Source organism: Petaurus breviceps, unplaced genomic scaffold (genome assembly GCF_028583685.1).
Source record: "Petaurus breviceps papuanus isolate PSGF00001 unplaced genomic scaffold, PetGlider_PUasm1.0 176, whole genome shotgun sequence".
Taxonomy (NCBI): Eukaryota; Metazoa; Chordata; class Mammalia; order Diprotodontia; family Petauridae; genus Petaurus; species Petaurus breviceps.
Window position 1 is genome coordinate 1039072 of NW_027185771.1, and position 16895 is coordinate 1055966.

Sequence of the window (16895 nt, forward strand, 5' to 3'; positions counted from 1 at the left end):
AGTGCTACATATATTTTATTATTATTATGTACATGGAAATGCTTAAATGAAATAATTGCGTTGACTGTGCATGCCACTTTTTCTCTTCCCAGAATTGAGATATTCATTATAAGAGTAGATGTGGGACTGGTGTGCCACTATGTGATGGCCATTTTCCTTTGATATTGTGACCCTATCTTGGTAAATAAAGAGAACTGCAGTTTTGCTCAGTTTTGCTCACCACTCACAGCATTAAGAGTCCTAAGCACTGAGAGGCTGGTTCTAGTAAAAATGTCAAAGATGCCCTTTCCAATACTTTGTGGAAAAGTTCAAATTGAAGACAGGCCTTAAAAAGAGCAGGGTCCCCTGTGAATCTGTGCTCCACTTTATGCAGGTCTGGCCTGAAGGGCACTTTGTGTAAAATGCAGCAGTGATTGCTACCAGCTTCCTTGCTGGTAGTGTTGGATTTCAAAAAGTGAAGCCCGTATAATAAAATGGCCCAACAGGTTCTCAGGTCTGTTAGCCCTTCAGAAAGACAAAGACTAGTCTTAGTGAGAAGATGGCAAGGGTACCCTGAAATCTCAGGCCAGTCTGTGAGCAAACATTTGTTACACCACAATCAGAGAAGAAAGATGGGAAGAAGTTGCTAAAAGAATCTCAGCTTACATTTCTGTGTGTTTGATCAGCTCTCCAATAGTGAAAGGCCAACTAAAAAGTCACCCATGATAATGTTTCAATGACTTGCTGTAGAACCTCTTTGATCTGTAGGATTCTGTGTTTAGTTGTGTATAATCATTATGGGCATGTACTTTCAGGTTCCCTTTTTATTGATAAAACTCTATCTTTTCAACACTAATATTCCTCTGATGATTCTAGATGGCTGAGAATTATGGGGCATCACCATCTCTGAAAGACTGAAATGGCAAGAAGGGAAATGGAGAGATGTGTGGTGAGCACAAATAAGCAATGATCTGTTATCTGTGATGGTTTTCATGCAAAAAGTGATGCAATGGTTAGAAAAGGAGGTGGGTCAGTTATTTATCAAACAGGAAGGATGAGAGGTGGACAATCCAAGTTCTGCATGAATACCAGATAATTTTAAATGACTTTAGAAGAAGGCTTCCCACCTTTTGAGTGAAGCACCATGGAGGATTTCTAGGAACACACAGAGTCACAATAATAAGAGAAAATATTAGATGGATGTTGGATGGAAGTTCCATTCAATCTTGGCTAGAACGTTGGACTTGGCACCAAGAAGACCTGGGTCCAAACTCTTCTTTAGACACTTACTAATTGTATGATCTTGGGCAAGTTAATCAACCTCTCTCCATCTCAATTTCCTCATCTATAAAATGGGGATGAGTACCTGGTTACAAAGCTCTGTGTCCAGGGGCAACAAGAGAAGAGCGCTTCTCTGAGAGAGCCTCAGGGTAGTCCCAGGATGGGGGAAGAAAGCAGGTGCAGTAGGCAGTAACCAGTACAGAGTTGGAGTGCTCAGACTTGGGACAATCCAAGTCCAGAGGTTATGAGATCCCTCACTCTCTATCTTGAGAACCCAGAGAGGTCCTTGAAGATCCAGAACTCTGCACATCAAAGATTGGAGGGAGGGAGGGGTTAACCCTTTGAGGTAGAGGTCAGTGCAAGAACCCTGGGGAATGTGAGGTGAAGCCAAGAATGGCTCTCCAGCTGACACAAAAGCATAGCAAAGGGGGAAGAGTCTGGTCCTGGAGAAAAGCATTGACTAAAGGACTGTAGAGATGAATAAATCAAAGAAACCACCAATCAGTATCAAACATTATTGCAAATCTCCAAAGGAATGAATAATTCTGTAAAAGCTGTAAGCCAAGACTCAATGGGAAAAATGGATTTTCCATAAGGACTACATGAATATGTGGATGAAATGAAGCAGGAGATAAAATGAAATAAAACCTTTGGAAAAAAGAATTTGAAGGAGAACAAATAGCTTATAACAGAAAATAGTGAACCTTATCTAAAAAATTGAATGCCTGAAATCTAAAGTAAACAGAAATCTATGAAACAGCAAGAAATATTTGAACAAAATCAAAAGACTGAAAAAATAGAAGAAAATGTGAAACATCTGCTCTAAGCACAACTTGAATACAATATTTTAAAAGTTGAAATATAAAGGCTTACATCCAAGAATAACTTGCTCTGCAAAACTTGAGTATAATCGTGCAAGGGGCCGGGGGCGGGTGGTGTGTGGGGGGGAACGCGGTAAAAATGAACTTTTCTAACGGAATAGAGAATTTTCAAGTTTTTTTTTTCTGATGAAAGACCAGAACTGAGTAGGAACTTTGAAACAGAAACATGGGAATGCAGAGAAATATAGAAAGATAACATTTATTAGCCAGTCAAAAGGAGCTAAATGATGATATGGTGCCAATGTTCTAATAGGAAGAGAAAAAAGAAATGTCCCTTTAAAATTTCAAAGTTTGTTAAGGGAATTAAATTTAAAATGAAAACAGAAGACTTGAGGTTTAGATTCTATTCTGATGGATTGAAGAGAGAAAAGTGAAAGGAGGGTAAAAGGAATACACCAGAATAGAAAAAAGAAAGAAGGGGGTGGAACTTGCTATTTCTCATGTTTGGGGCATGTATGAAGAAGAGTATAAAAATACGAAGGGGTATGGGTGTGGTCATCTAATGAACCTCTTTCTTACTTGAAATGTACAGAGGATATTTGACCACATACACACACACACACACACACACACACACACAAATGGTTTGATGTATAAATACATCAAAGTCAACGAGGAAGCAAAAAATGGTGGAAAGAGGAAAATACTAGAGAGGAAATAATCACCAGCAAAACAAATAATCCAAATGACCAGATCCTGAAGGGTGGGGGTAGGTAGGGGTGGGGTTGAAAGGTTTAAAAAAGAAAATAAAAGAAAGAACTATAATCTAAGGGGGTGCCTTATGTTGTCTTTAGAAAATTGGGAAATGGGTAAACACATTGAAGTGTATGAATTTAATAGAATATTATTGTGTGTCAGAAATGATGAATTATGTTTGTGCATTCATACAAATCATTTGCAGCTTCCATCATTCAAACATCTATGAATACTTATAAGAAAACAATATATTGATTTAGGAGTGAAAAAAATGTGTTTAAAAGTCCCAGTAGTATAAGGAATAATGTTATCAATTCATTAATTAGCTGATTTTAAAAAAAAAGAAAATATAATTTTAAAAAAGAGAGAATGGTACTAGGTTTGGAGAATGGACCTATAAACTTGGGTCAGAGAGCCCAGTTTGGAAAAGGCTCAATATCAGCCCAGGAATTTGGGGGAGGGGAAAATGAAGACATCATTCTTATCTAGGGGGCCACAAGGAGACTAGAGGTAATCAGGATGTGTCAGGACAGGTCTAGAAAACTATAGTAAGATAGAAAATCTTTAACTTAGAGCCACCTTGTTAAAGGCTAGGGAGTTTCTTTTCATTCATACTATCAGTTAATAAATTGTCAAGCATTTAACCTACTATGTGCACTGTGTTAGGAGCTAGTAATAGAAGAAAAAAAATGAAATAGTCCCTGCCATCAGAGATTTTATGTCCTATTAGGGGAGACAGCATGTGTATATACACACACATATGTATGTATATGGTAATACATTTTTGAACTTGAGAATACCAACTCAATAATTACTAAATAAGCTGCCTGAAAGACCATACAATAACTTGTATGTGTATTTGTTGATGATCACAAAGCCTTTGACTCAATTCTGAATTCATGGCTCATTCATGTACTTCAAAAATGCAAAATAGACCCAAATATAATAAAAATGGTAGAATATTTGATATTCACCAGAAAATATGTTCTCTAATTAATACATGCCACCAACACAATAATGTCAAGAACAATGAATATAAATTGTGGACTATTTTAAGGAGACAGTTTAAGTTCATTTTGATTTTTCCTAGTACTAAACCCATTAGCAAAAAGTATGACTTTCAAACTAAAACGAGAGTAGAATAAAAATCTCTTATCAGTATATGGACAACATGAAACCACATGGTGCCACTGGAAAAAAAACACATTAAACAGTTCCTTTTTTCGTGAAATCTTTCTTCAGTGATTAAAAGGAACAAAATTTGTGCTTGATGAATGCAAAATTCTTAATGTACACCGAGGAAAGATAGAGATTGAAGGCTTTGATCTTGAATCCAGAAAATACTCGGAACTATTTGCTAAAGGAAGTACCTTGGTCTCATTTAGGCAAGACATGTTAAACATAAAGATATCAGAGATAGGCTGTGGTTAAGCAGGTTAAAAGACTTACCGATATCCTAAAATAATTGCTGATTGAGAAATATATGTTAAATACAACCAGCAACTCCATAATACAAGTCTTAACCTAGACTTTTGGAGCTATCAAATGGCTGATACATATTTGGAAAATATCATCTCAAAAACCTGTATAATATTAACAAAATTATCCTAGGGAAATCATAGAAAAACAAACACCTTCTTGATACAACATAGGAAGAAGATTCATAGTAATTTTTAAAGCAAATGATAAGAGGATGAAAAATCAACAGATGTACTTTTGTATATCACTAAAATGAGTAATAAGTAGAAAAGGCCATTAAGAGATACACAGTAGGGGCAACTAGGTGGCACAGTGAATAGAACACTGGTCCTGGAGTCAGGAGGATCTGAGTTCAAATCCAACCTCAGACACTTAACACTTACTAGCCATGTGACCTTGGGCAAGTCACTTAACGCCAGTTGCCCACCCCTACTCCTCCAAAAAGAAAAAAAAAGAGATACACAATGGATTTGTTGAGTGTAACCAGAAAGATTTTTTTATTTTATTTTATTTTATTTTATTGCTGCATAGAACCAATGAAATGGTTAAGATTCAAAACGGGAACGAAAAGGCCCTCTGTGGGTAACATCTCCATGACATCAACCAGCAACATGTCAACAAGAAACATCAAGCAAATGGCCAATTCATGCAGGTTTGATTTTGGAAATAGAGGTTTAAAAAGGAAAGTACTACATCTTCCCCACTGGAAATTGCAACAGGGTTATCCTTAAGGAACCTGGATTTAGAATATGCAAGGAAGTGTTAGAAACCATGGAACTTATCTCTTGAGGGTTAGAGAACTGGCACCCACTGAATGTCTAGTAAGATATCATCTGGTGGCTAGAATTTATTTATCAGAAGCTGATTATCGTTATTGGATTGAAAAATGACAAATCCTCACAATAGACCAGATAATTCAACTAATAAACTGTAATGGAATTGGACTATAATCACAGACTGAGATGTCACCCTGTATAGCTTGGATATAACATTAATATATAAAAACTTCAAGACAACATTTTATCAAAATACATTTTATTGATATCTTTTGTATTTTATATGATCAGAATTTTCTCTAGTACCTTTCCATCTTCCCGGAGCACCATCTGTAATGCCAAGCACAAGCAGCTTTCCAGAGCACTACTGCTGTGAACAGCTTTCAAGGTTCTGATTTACATAGTATAGTGAACACTCTATTTATTTAATGAAAAATCAGAGCAAAACATTAACAGAGAATCACAATATAGTATTCACAACAATTTATCATTAAAATGGCCACATAGTTTTCACCAAAGTGGTCACAATATTTAGAAAAAAGAACAATCATCTCAAAGTACAATAGTCAAACTCTTCCACTCAAGGGGCATACTAAATTAACTCAATCAGTCACTTATCAATCAATTACTAAGTATCATTAATCACTAAGGACAATCATTAGAGAATACACAAACCCTCCACCCCTAGGTCACTAGTAAACTCCAATTTCATCATTACTCAGTAACCACGGAGAGGTCTTTTCATCTTGACTTGGGGCCGGTTCTCAGATTCCATGGATCCCCTTCCATGGTCCCAGATTCTACCTGGATTCACCAGACTGTCACCTGGATCCAATGGCAGACAGCTCCTAGTTCCTTGTCCAGCTCTTGGGGTAGGTCCTGCTCCACAATGAAGTTCACAGGGTCCAGTCCATTTCAAATCCTTCACAATTTCTGCTCCCAAAAATTCAAGGCTCAACCAAGCCACAAACAGACAAAGTCCCTGCATCCTGGTCATGCTTCCTCAGCTTTCTGCAGCTCGTTCAAAAAATCAGAATCACCTTATCCAGAATCACCAGGGGGCTCCTGGGCTCCTGTTCAGAAGAAGCTCCACCACCACCAGTTCTCAGGATATTCTGGCTCATTTCTCGATTCTCTCTTCTGTAGCTGCACTGCCACCAGATTCTTGTCTGAAGAAATTCTGACCGAGCCTCTCTGGGGCTTTTCTTATATACACACAGCATTAGCTACTTCCGGTTTCAGCCAACCCCTTCCTGTTAACGTCATGAACAGGGGTTCATACCTTCTGTTTCTTTTACAGAGGTTTGATTAATTACTAAGTGCTAAGTACCTGCTTACTTGCCAATACAAAAAAGGGGTCTTCAAATTACCATTATACCATCATATATAGCAAACAGCATATTTTTTAAAAGAGGAAGAAGAGAAATATTAGCAAAATGGATCCATATATAGAAAAAGTGAAAATATATGTAATGTGTCACATCTGTCGATCTCTCACTCTGCAAAGGAGTGTGGTGGGGAAGTCTTCCCATCTCTTTTCTCTGGAGTCATGCTTGTTATTTATAATTTTGTAACATCAATTTTTTATTGCTTTGTGATTATTCTTTATATTTACATTGTTGTAGCCATTGTGGATATTGTTTTATCACTTTTATTTTACTCTGTATCAGACTTTTCTTTCCATTCTTCTCTCTATTCATCATATTGTCATTTCTAGTATAGCAACATTTCATTAGATTCCTATGACATAAATTATTAACCCATTTCCTAATCTATGGGAAATCACTTGTTTCTAATTTTCTTTCTTTCTTTTTGCTTTTTTGGAGGGGGGAAGGCAGGGCAATGGGAGTTAAGTGACTTGCCCAAGGTCACATGGCTAGTAAATGTTAAGTGTCTGAGGTTGGATTTGAACTCAGGTCCTCCTGACTCCAGTGCCAGTGCTCTATTCACTGTGCCATCTAGCTGCCCCTTTAATTTTCTATTATCAGAAAAAGTATTGCTAAAAATATTTTGGTGTATATATGGGCTTCCTTCTTATCAATGACCTCCTTGGGCTATAAACCTAGTAGCTGTATCTCTGGGTCAAAGGATATGGACATTTTAGTCACTTAACTTGTATAAATCCAAATGGATCATTTCCAAGATTGTTGTACTGACTCATAGCTCCACCAACAATGCACTAGTGTACCTATGTTCCCATTATTCCTTCAACACTGATTATTCTCATCTTTTATTATCTTTACCAACTTGCTGTGTATGAGGTATAAAAAAGAACATTCTAAATAGATACCATCATATTAAATAAATAATCACAATCTCCCGGGTACATGGAAGGAAAAGCTTAAAAATATAAAATAAAAAATAAGGAACCCAGCAGGGGAGATAAAAATCATGTGGGGACAAAGATGAGGTACCGATCATCCTCACCATCTTATCTTGTCTGCTACCGTGGCTGCCCCAAAGATGCTTTCGTGGGGACTTCAAGGATGAATTTACATCCTAATACTTTTTATTCACCCACAAAAAGAGTCATCGTATCTATCTGAGAATAGACTGTACAACATTAGATATAAAAGAATAAGAGAATGGCTACTTCTCCCAGGACAATTTCAATTTGAAACTCATCCAAAAGAGACAAGAATGAGATCATGAAATAATAGTTAACACTTCTATTGCACTTTAAAGATTGTAAAATGTCTCACATATATTATTTCATTTGATCCTCACAACAATTCTATGAGTAGATGTTATTATTGTTCCCATTTTTAGAGATAAGGTAACAGAGGTTTCAGAGGTTCTCTCTTCATCACATAACTAGAAAGTGTCCACAGTAGGACTTAAACCCAAATTCAGTGTTCTTTTCACTATGCCAAGCTCTTAGAATGATATAGCTAGACAAATAAAAGCATGCATTAAGTGCTTACTATATCTAGGCACTAATGAGTGATAATGTAAGTTAGCTATATAGCACAGAGGAGGATTGTTAGAGTGCTTTACTGGTATGCCCCCAAATTAAAAGAACCCAAAGGACAGTGTCAAGCATACTAGGGGAATCCTTAGTGGAAGATCACTAGAAAGGCATGGGCAAAAGTGACCCAGGTTTCAGTCTATGCTGAGAGGAAAGAGAACCTATACTAAGGAGTGCATGCATTCATTGAAGTATATTACTGTATGTAAGAGCATTGTATCAGAATTAGTGCCAAGTGGGCAAATTGGTAAGTTTTTACCTTCATTAGATTGTGAACATAGAAATGCTTAAATGGACCTGGGAGAAGGGGATGGATTAAGAAAGACTGCTTAGGTATTGCTAAGCCTGAAGCTAGACTGCATTCTGTAGTTTCTCCCATTTAACACCACCTAAGCAAGCAATACCCAGGCTTCCCCCTTCATTCCCCCACCCCAGTCACAAGAGACCTTAGCCATGGCAAAGTCCACAGTCATCAAACCCTCAGTACGACACTGAACAGAATCAGCAAAGAGGAATATACTATTGATTTGACTAAAATGGCTGACTTCAGGGCCTTAGAAAGTAATAGTGGCTGCAGCTGGAGAAGAAGAGATGGCTGACTTCCCACAAAATGGATTGCGGATCTTCATGCTTTCTGCCTATTAGGCTGGAGTTTGACAAGTGGGAGGGGGTACTGAAACTCTTTCTCCTGCTAATACAGATGACTCTGTAGGCCACCAGAAACATGCTCACTTGGTCACTGGGCCTATTTGTTGACATGAGAGAGTCTGAGATGTGGCTTTGGAGTAAAAAGAGATTTGACTGGGATTTCAAGGTGAGGGCACTCTTAAAAGCAATTCCAGAAAGGCAAGCAACTCTACTACACTGGCCACAGAGGATAGTGCTCTTCAGTAATTGCATTTGATAGCAAATTGGGGGATAATATGGGGGAGGGGAGAAGAGTTCAGAAAGGCCTGGACTAGATTACGTGGACAGTGGGCCACGTAACAGGCTTATGTAATTGAATGAACAGAAATATAAGTTATGAAACTAGAAAGATAAACCAAGAAACAAGAACATACCTCGAGGGCTCCGGATCGGCATTGGAGAGATGTGGTAGATAAACCAAAACCTTCAGCCTAATAAAAGAAACAATTATCAAAATTATGGGGACTACGGACAATAGGATCAAGCCTAAGTGAATTATGTTAACCCTCACAGAGGGGATTTCCAAGGCTTTATCTGAACACTGTATATGGGTTGAGCCACCTAGTATAAAATGAAAGCAGTCAGAAGTGCTGTACCAACAGCCAGATTTATGGGAACCAAAACTTGGAGAAATAGTCTGTGGTCCTACAGCGGGAAAAGATGCAGAGTGGAATTCATAGCCAGAGAGACAATTCAGAAGGGAGTTGAAAGGATAGATATGAGGATTTTTTTTTCTTCTCCTAATGACAGTTAAACATAAAAGACGTCATCCTAGAAAGAGCAGGGCCTGGCAGGAATCTGGGTAATATTTCATGAGGCCTAAAGGAAGTTAACAGAGGGAAGAAGCCAATAGAGGAAGTGGCCAGATTAGGTAAAGCGATTTTAAAAGGAAAATCAGTTGAGATTGGGCAAGTCCTGTTGGATGTAAAAGGGGAAAAATGCAAAATGATCACTCCCTAACATTCTTTTAAAGTTTTGCTTCCTGTGTGTACTGATTTAGAAGAACTTATTTGACTCCATATAGCCTGTAAGATCAAATACAAAATGATCTGTTTGGCTCCTGCCCACCTTACCCATGTTCACCCATCTCCCAGGGCCATGTCTTTTCCCTGGTTGGCTGTCCCTAGTGCCTGGAATGCTCTACCTCATCCCCTCCATCCCCTGGCTTTCCTGTCTTCCTTCAAAACTCAATTTAGATGCCACCTTCTACAGGAGGCTCTTCCTCATCTCTCTTTTCCCCTCAGCTACTAGTGCCTTCCCTCTGAGATTACTTTACACTGTATATAGCTTGTGTGTACATAATTCTTTGCACGTTGTCTCCTTTATTAGAATATGAGCTTCTTGAGGGCAGGTGCCCTGTTTTTGCCTTTCCCTGTGTCCCCAGCACCTAGGACAGTGCCTAGCACATAGTAGGTTCATAATAAATGCTTTATGATAGACTAAGGAGGTTGCTTTTTTATCTAAAACATTTGGGGAAAAAAAGCAGTTTCCCATTGTTTTTTAGAAGGGAAAGGAGAAAGAATTCTTTTTGGAAACCACAAGAAATTGTCAAGGTGATAACCCGAAATGGAAAGCACATTTATTAGCGTGCTGCTAAGGCGATTAAAGACCCTTTCACAATCACCTGAGGACCCTTCATCTGGGAACCTTCAAGTGAATAAAAGCCCCATCAGAGTGAAATGGATGATCTGATGCATAAGTTAATGTAATTAACAAAACTGTAAAAAGTGCAGCATTCTCCTTATGGTTCCAACCTTTAAAAGATTCCTATGAATTAGGTCAGTTCGACAAATTAGCTCCAAACAAATTCTCACAATCATCTATTGCCCATCAACAGATGCTCTAATAGCTGTATGACATGCTAAACACACACTTCCCATCCTCCCCACCCCCAGTGGAAAGTATGAAATCTCTGAGCATTTTTTATGGTTAATTTGTTATAGTTGCTGTTGTTTAATCAGCAGAGGGAAAAGGGTTTGGAACTCCGAGCCCAGAAACTTTCCTGATAAACAACAAACTAACTAATGAGATTGGAAACTCTTCTTATTTTTAAAATACTGTGCCCACAATTTGGTTATATGGTTACAGTCTTTGTATGGGGAGAAAAGGAAGGAGAAGGAAACCTTCTACTCCCTTTCCTCCCCCTACCCCCACCCCCCCAACCACATATTTAATCCATGTGCTTATGTCAAATTTAATTATAGGACTTTGGGCATAAAATAACAATCCACATCCTCTGAGAGAAGAACTTAAGTAGTTAATATGAGCGATTGAGTGAAATTGGTTTGCTGAATGTTTATGGGAAACCTAAGACCAGTGAAATGTGCTGATATTTTAACCATTTGAGGGCTTGTAGTATAGTGGGATGAAGACTGGACTTGGGTGGCAGAAGGCTTCACTCAAGTTCATTCTTACACACTTGCTGGCTGTGTGACCTTGGATGAGTGATTGAAGCTCTTGGGGGCTTCAGTTTTCTCATCTGTAAAATGGGATGACAATATTTCTGCTACCTATTTCCTGGGGAAGTGTCGTGGGGAAATGACTCTGTAGACCCTTAAGTATGTCAGAATGTGAGAAGAGGTGAAGGTTTGCAACCCTTAAAGTTGAAAGAAAAGAAGAATTCCACTGAGCACTAGCTCAAGTAAACCTATGGTGTGTTTTCCTCTCACATTTTATGAAAGCTCATTCTCTGTCCTAGAGGTCAGAGAATTAAGGAGAAAGTATTGGCAATTGTGATACACAGTAAAGTCAGTCATGTCAATATATTTCAACACAGCTAAAAAACCAGTATCCTTGGGTATAATACAAGGCAAGATGTTTTTCTTTTAAGAGTTTTGTTGTCTAAAGCTGTGCTATGTACTGCCAGTGTGGCTTCCTAGGCCTCAGTTTCCTCATTTGTTAAAATGAGGGGCTGGACTAGATGACCTCCAAAGTGCCTTCTTGCTCTAAATCCTATAATCTAATGAAATGGTAGAGACAAGTCTCTTGGATCTTGCCTTCAAGTGGACTGCCCTTCTCTACCCTATGTTGCCTCCCAATAACAAATTGTTTCTGATTTCCTACTGCTCACCACATCTTTTTTCTTTTTTTTTTTTTTCAGGCCAACAGTAGTTGTTAAAAACATTCATGGCACCATTATAATGGAGTCATGGAGACAGATGTTGAGTCATTTTAGGTGTGTCCAACTCTTCGTGAGCCCATTTGAGGTTTTCTTGGCAAAGAAAGATACTGCAGTGGTTTGCCATTTCCTTCTCTAGCTCATTTTGTAAATGTAGAAACTGAGGCAAACAGGGTGAAACGACTCTACCAGGGTCACACAGTTAGTGTCAGAGGCCAGACTGGAACTTGTCCTCCTGACTTCAGGCCCCAGTGCTCTGTGCACTGCACCACTTAGTTATCCTAGACAGATGGTACTAACATACTTATGTAACTCATCAGATTGCATGGGACTTTGGGGCCTCAGCAGAGTAAAAATTAAAAAATGCTACCCTACATCATGGGCCCTCTTCTGTCGGTCCTTCTGTTCTTACCTGTTTATCTTATTCTTTTCAGTACTTTTGCTTTCTCTCTTTATCTTAATTCTATGTTAAATTAAAGCAAATGACACTGAAATTGGCCCAGCTTTCTGTCTGTTCTTTTCTATGGCTCTTCTCTGTTCACTCTAGCTGTCTGACTTAAGCAAGCAAAGTCATACCTTCATTTTAACTTCCTTTATCTGACTAGTTCAGACAGATTTTTTTTTAATTTTAGAGGAGAGGAACCTCCTAAAATACAAATGCATCTCCCCTGCTTCCTTCCTCATCACAGATATCTCATGTCCTTCCATTGTCAGTCATTTTTGTGCTGCCCATTAACTTGAACTTTTTTCATTTCCTACATTGTTTGTGTTGGAATATTTTCTCTATGAATACCCGTGTTACTCCCCCCACCCTCCAGCCCAGGCCACATTGTCTTGCAAATGCCAGTGTCTTAACTTTACCTTTAATGAAACTCTCTGTTTGGCTCAAATCTATCCTTTACCAAAACTCCCTCCTGTATATGCCTCCCACAGCCTAGTTCTTCCAACATGGGGGTGTTGCCACTGAACCTTGCTGTAAATATTAAGACATTCAATTAATAGCAGTTCTATCCTCAAACAATCCCGCTGATTTGCTACATCTTCCAAGATTTTATTAATGTCACTCATGAAGTTGTTCAGTTTCCCCCACAACTCTTCTCAGTTTCCTTCTATTTCTCACTGGAATAACCTTTTCTAGCATTTTTTTTCCTTTCCCTGTAAAGTACTTAAGTCCCACCATTGACATGAAGGTACTGATCTGCATTGGAAGAGGGAGCTTATTTATTTGGGAATTTTCTACACCAATGAAATTATAGGTCCAATCTTTTCTCTGTCTCTCCATCTGTCTGTCTGTTTCTCCTCTCTTTCTCTGTCTCTGTCTCTCACTCTGTCTTTCTCTCTCTCACTCTGTTGATCTCTTCCTCTGTCTCTCTCCATCTATCCCTCCCCTTTTTTCCTCCTATCTTCTCTCTCTCTCTCTCTCTCTCTCTCTCTCTCTCTCTCTCTCTCTCTCTCTCTCTCTCTCTCTCTCTCTCTCTCTCTGTTTCTGTCTCTGTCTGTCTTTCTGTCTGTCTGTTTCTCCCTGGTGTACTTTACTGTAACCTTGTCCTGATCAGTGTGGGACTTGATATGATAGGAGAGCCCTTGAGTCCATAAGTACATTGAGGCTAGGAAGCCACTTCTGATTAATATTGAACTCCATCTAAGATCCCTTCTTGCCCTCAGAATCTGTTTGATGTTCCCAAGGAATATCTCATCCTCTGAGGTGGGACTCTTACTCTCCCCTCTCTGATCAGCCTGCTGGATTTTCTAAAGTAGAATGTTCCTGAAATGAATGGAATTACAGGTTGTACAACTGGAGCCGCAAAGAATCCTGGGGATGTCACAACCCAAGTTTTGAAAACTTATAAACATTTTGCTGAGAACCAGCATCTTAATGACAGACAGCACATACAAAAATACTGTTGACCTTACATAGATGGTGCTACATTATTATCTCTTTTTCTCTCTGGCCTTCTCCCTCACTGTTCTCCTGCCACTGGGACTTTCTTCACATTTCTCCAAAGAGAGGATATTCGTATCCCAGACAGAGCAACTCTGAATGGTGCAATGGAATGTAGGTTCCTAATGCCCAGGACTACTAGGTGTATGTAAAAAGGAGCTTTTGGCTTTCCTCCAGTCTGATGCAATGGGGACCATCATGGGCTTGGGAGCAAAAGCCTGCAGCAAATCACAGAGAAAATATCCAAAGTTTTAGGGACATTAAATATAAATATACAAAAATTAAACAAGTTAATCTTGGTTATCAAAGTAGGTAAAACACCTGTGATGGGGAGGAATCTTTGCCATTATGGTAGGGTTGATGGCAGTGACTGAGAATTTGGCCTTCACAGAGATAAATAAATTTGCCACCTTTAGAATAGACAAAAACACAGTGCTTTTCCTGATCCTCAGAGAGTGAGCAAGTGTTAATGACTGCGTGTAGCACAGGCCTCATACCCTGAGGAGGAAGAGACTGAGTGAATAGAATTGCAATCTTCCTTCCTGGCTATCTCCTTCTCTCTGGGCCTCATAGCTACCCCTCCCCATGGAGACCTTGGCACGTAGCCTCTCACGGTCAGCTTTTGCCTTTTCTTTGACCTGGAACCAGGCCTCCATGTTACTTCTGGGACATCTCTGTGCCACACTGTCCCTGACTCTCTTCCTAGCTTCCCACTTCCCTTTTTGTGTTGTTGTCTTCCATTAGAACTCAAGCTATCCGAGGGCAAGAATTCTCTTGTTTGCTAGTATTTGTATCTCCTGGCTTAGAGCAGTGCCTGGCACAAAGTAAGTATTTAATAGATGTTCTCTCTCTCTCTCTCTCTCTCTCTCTCTCTCTCTCTCTCTCTCTCTCTCTCTCTCTCTCTCCCCCTCCTCTCTTTCTCATCACAGCTCTCTTCTCTTCTTCCTCCTCTCTCTCATCCTCCTCCTCTTTCTCTATCTCTGTCTGTCTGTCTCTCCCCTTGACTGGGTTGGGCATGAGGGTTGGGGATTTTTGGTTAAGGTGAGTCAACACAGATCTTCACAGAGTTTGATGACCCTTTTAGAGTAAGGGTATATGTAGTGTGTGTGTGTGTGTGTGTGTGTGTGTGTGTGTGCATGAGTGTGCGCATGCATGCTCTGGGTGCCTAACTAAAGCTCTAGAAATGTATCACTAAGATTATGGTTGGTCCTGGCTATGTCAGAGCTATAACACTTCTCTGAGGAGCTTTACAGTGGGGAAGCTCATGATAAGAGGAGACCTAGAGGAAGAGGGTGTAGGTAGTGGCAGCAGCAAACAGATTGAGTTATAAAACCTCCATGGTCTTGGCAGAGCAAAAAGGAGGAAGAGAGAGAGAGACAGACAGACAGACAGAGACAGAGAGACAGACAGAGACAGAGAGAGAGAGACAGAGAGAGAGAGAGAGAGAGAGAGAGAGAGAGAGAGAATGAGGTGACAGTGGAGTCATTGGTGGCTGGGTGATGGAGAAGTTGCTAGATGAGGTAGAGAGTTTGAGTCAGGCTGAGATCTGTGACTTTGAAGGCAAGGAGTCAATGGGGACCTTGGCCTTCAGCAATTCCATGAGTCATGTCACTTGGGCAGTCCCAGGAGAACTCATCCAGCTCTCTCTAATTCTTTCCCTATTTGGGGATGAGGGCTTGCTTCAAGGATGGCAGTATAGGTTATGGAGGGGAGGTGACAGTTACCAGAGGGCTGGGTTGTTTAAGTCCCCAGCAGCCCTGAGATTTTTTTGTTCTTTGGAGGGGACTTGAACCTCAAGTTAGTACTATCATTTGGCAGTGATTATTTGGGTAACGGGAAGAACATGGGACTTGCCAGAAAGGAAAGGTTTTTTGATTGTCAGCATTGGTTGCAATTTTCCCCTGTTATTTGCTGTATCTATTAAATTTATTCTGTGTTCCATGTATTATTAGCTAGTGCTTGGATTTAGACACCTTGATGAGTGTTAGCAATGAATCAAATTCTGATGCTCCTAAGTTGTGGGTAGTATCAAAATAAGCCAAAGAGAATATCAATCACTGAGAAGCATTCAGGAGCCAGGTGGCACTATGGGTAGAGTGTTGGACTTTGAGACAGGAAAGACAGGAGTTTAAATCTGGCTTTAGACAGTGGCTGTGTGACCCTAGGCAGATCATTTAACCTCTTTCAGCCTCAGTTTCCTCATCTGCAAAATGGAGATAATAATAGGGTTCGATGTATTAGTTTACAATACATATAAATATTTTGTATCTCAATGCACTCTATTAGTTCTAGCTCTTAATAAATATACATATATGCAAGAGTATGTGTATATATGCACTATATATATACACACACATACATACATGTATATATGAAATGATTCCTGGTACAGGTAAGCTCAGAGCTATAGTTTTGAGCCATAGGTTACACAGTAAATAATATAATACAAACATAACATAATAACACATAGATAATATGATAAAATATCATTTGATCTTGGCTTTGGAATGTATCACACAATTGTGGAATAGTCTTTATCTTTCTAAGTGTCTCTAATAATTTGTTTTTTAGCTAAAATTCCTTCTCTAAAATCCTGATTTAATGCTTTTTTGTGGAGCAGAGGTGACACTGGTTTTCAAAACCTATGCCAACAGAGGACAGTTTTGGGCAGGTTCTAACCAAGCTGGTTAGAACATTCTAACTCAAATGGCTTTGAGACTGGACCCAGTAAAGACTATGTATCAGACACTCACCAAGTATTTATTAAATGCTTACAATTTGTCTGTTGTCTGAGGACTAAGCTAGCTCTGTTTGGGGAGGCTCATTGCTGGATGATGAAGTCTTCAACCACAGCAACTCAAGAATTATGTCTATTACAGTGTTGAAAGGTTGAGACTTGCTTGTATTGATGGAGGGAGCCCCCATACCAGCGGGTTCATGGATTCTCATGGTATTACGTTAGAATGTCATTTTCCTTTCGTGAGCAAGCATGGACTTTTAAGGTAACATGTCTATAATGCAATTGTAGCCTTATGTGTCTTTTGGGCCAAGGGATGCTTGGTTTGCTGTGTGTGTGTGTGTGTGTGTG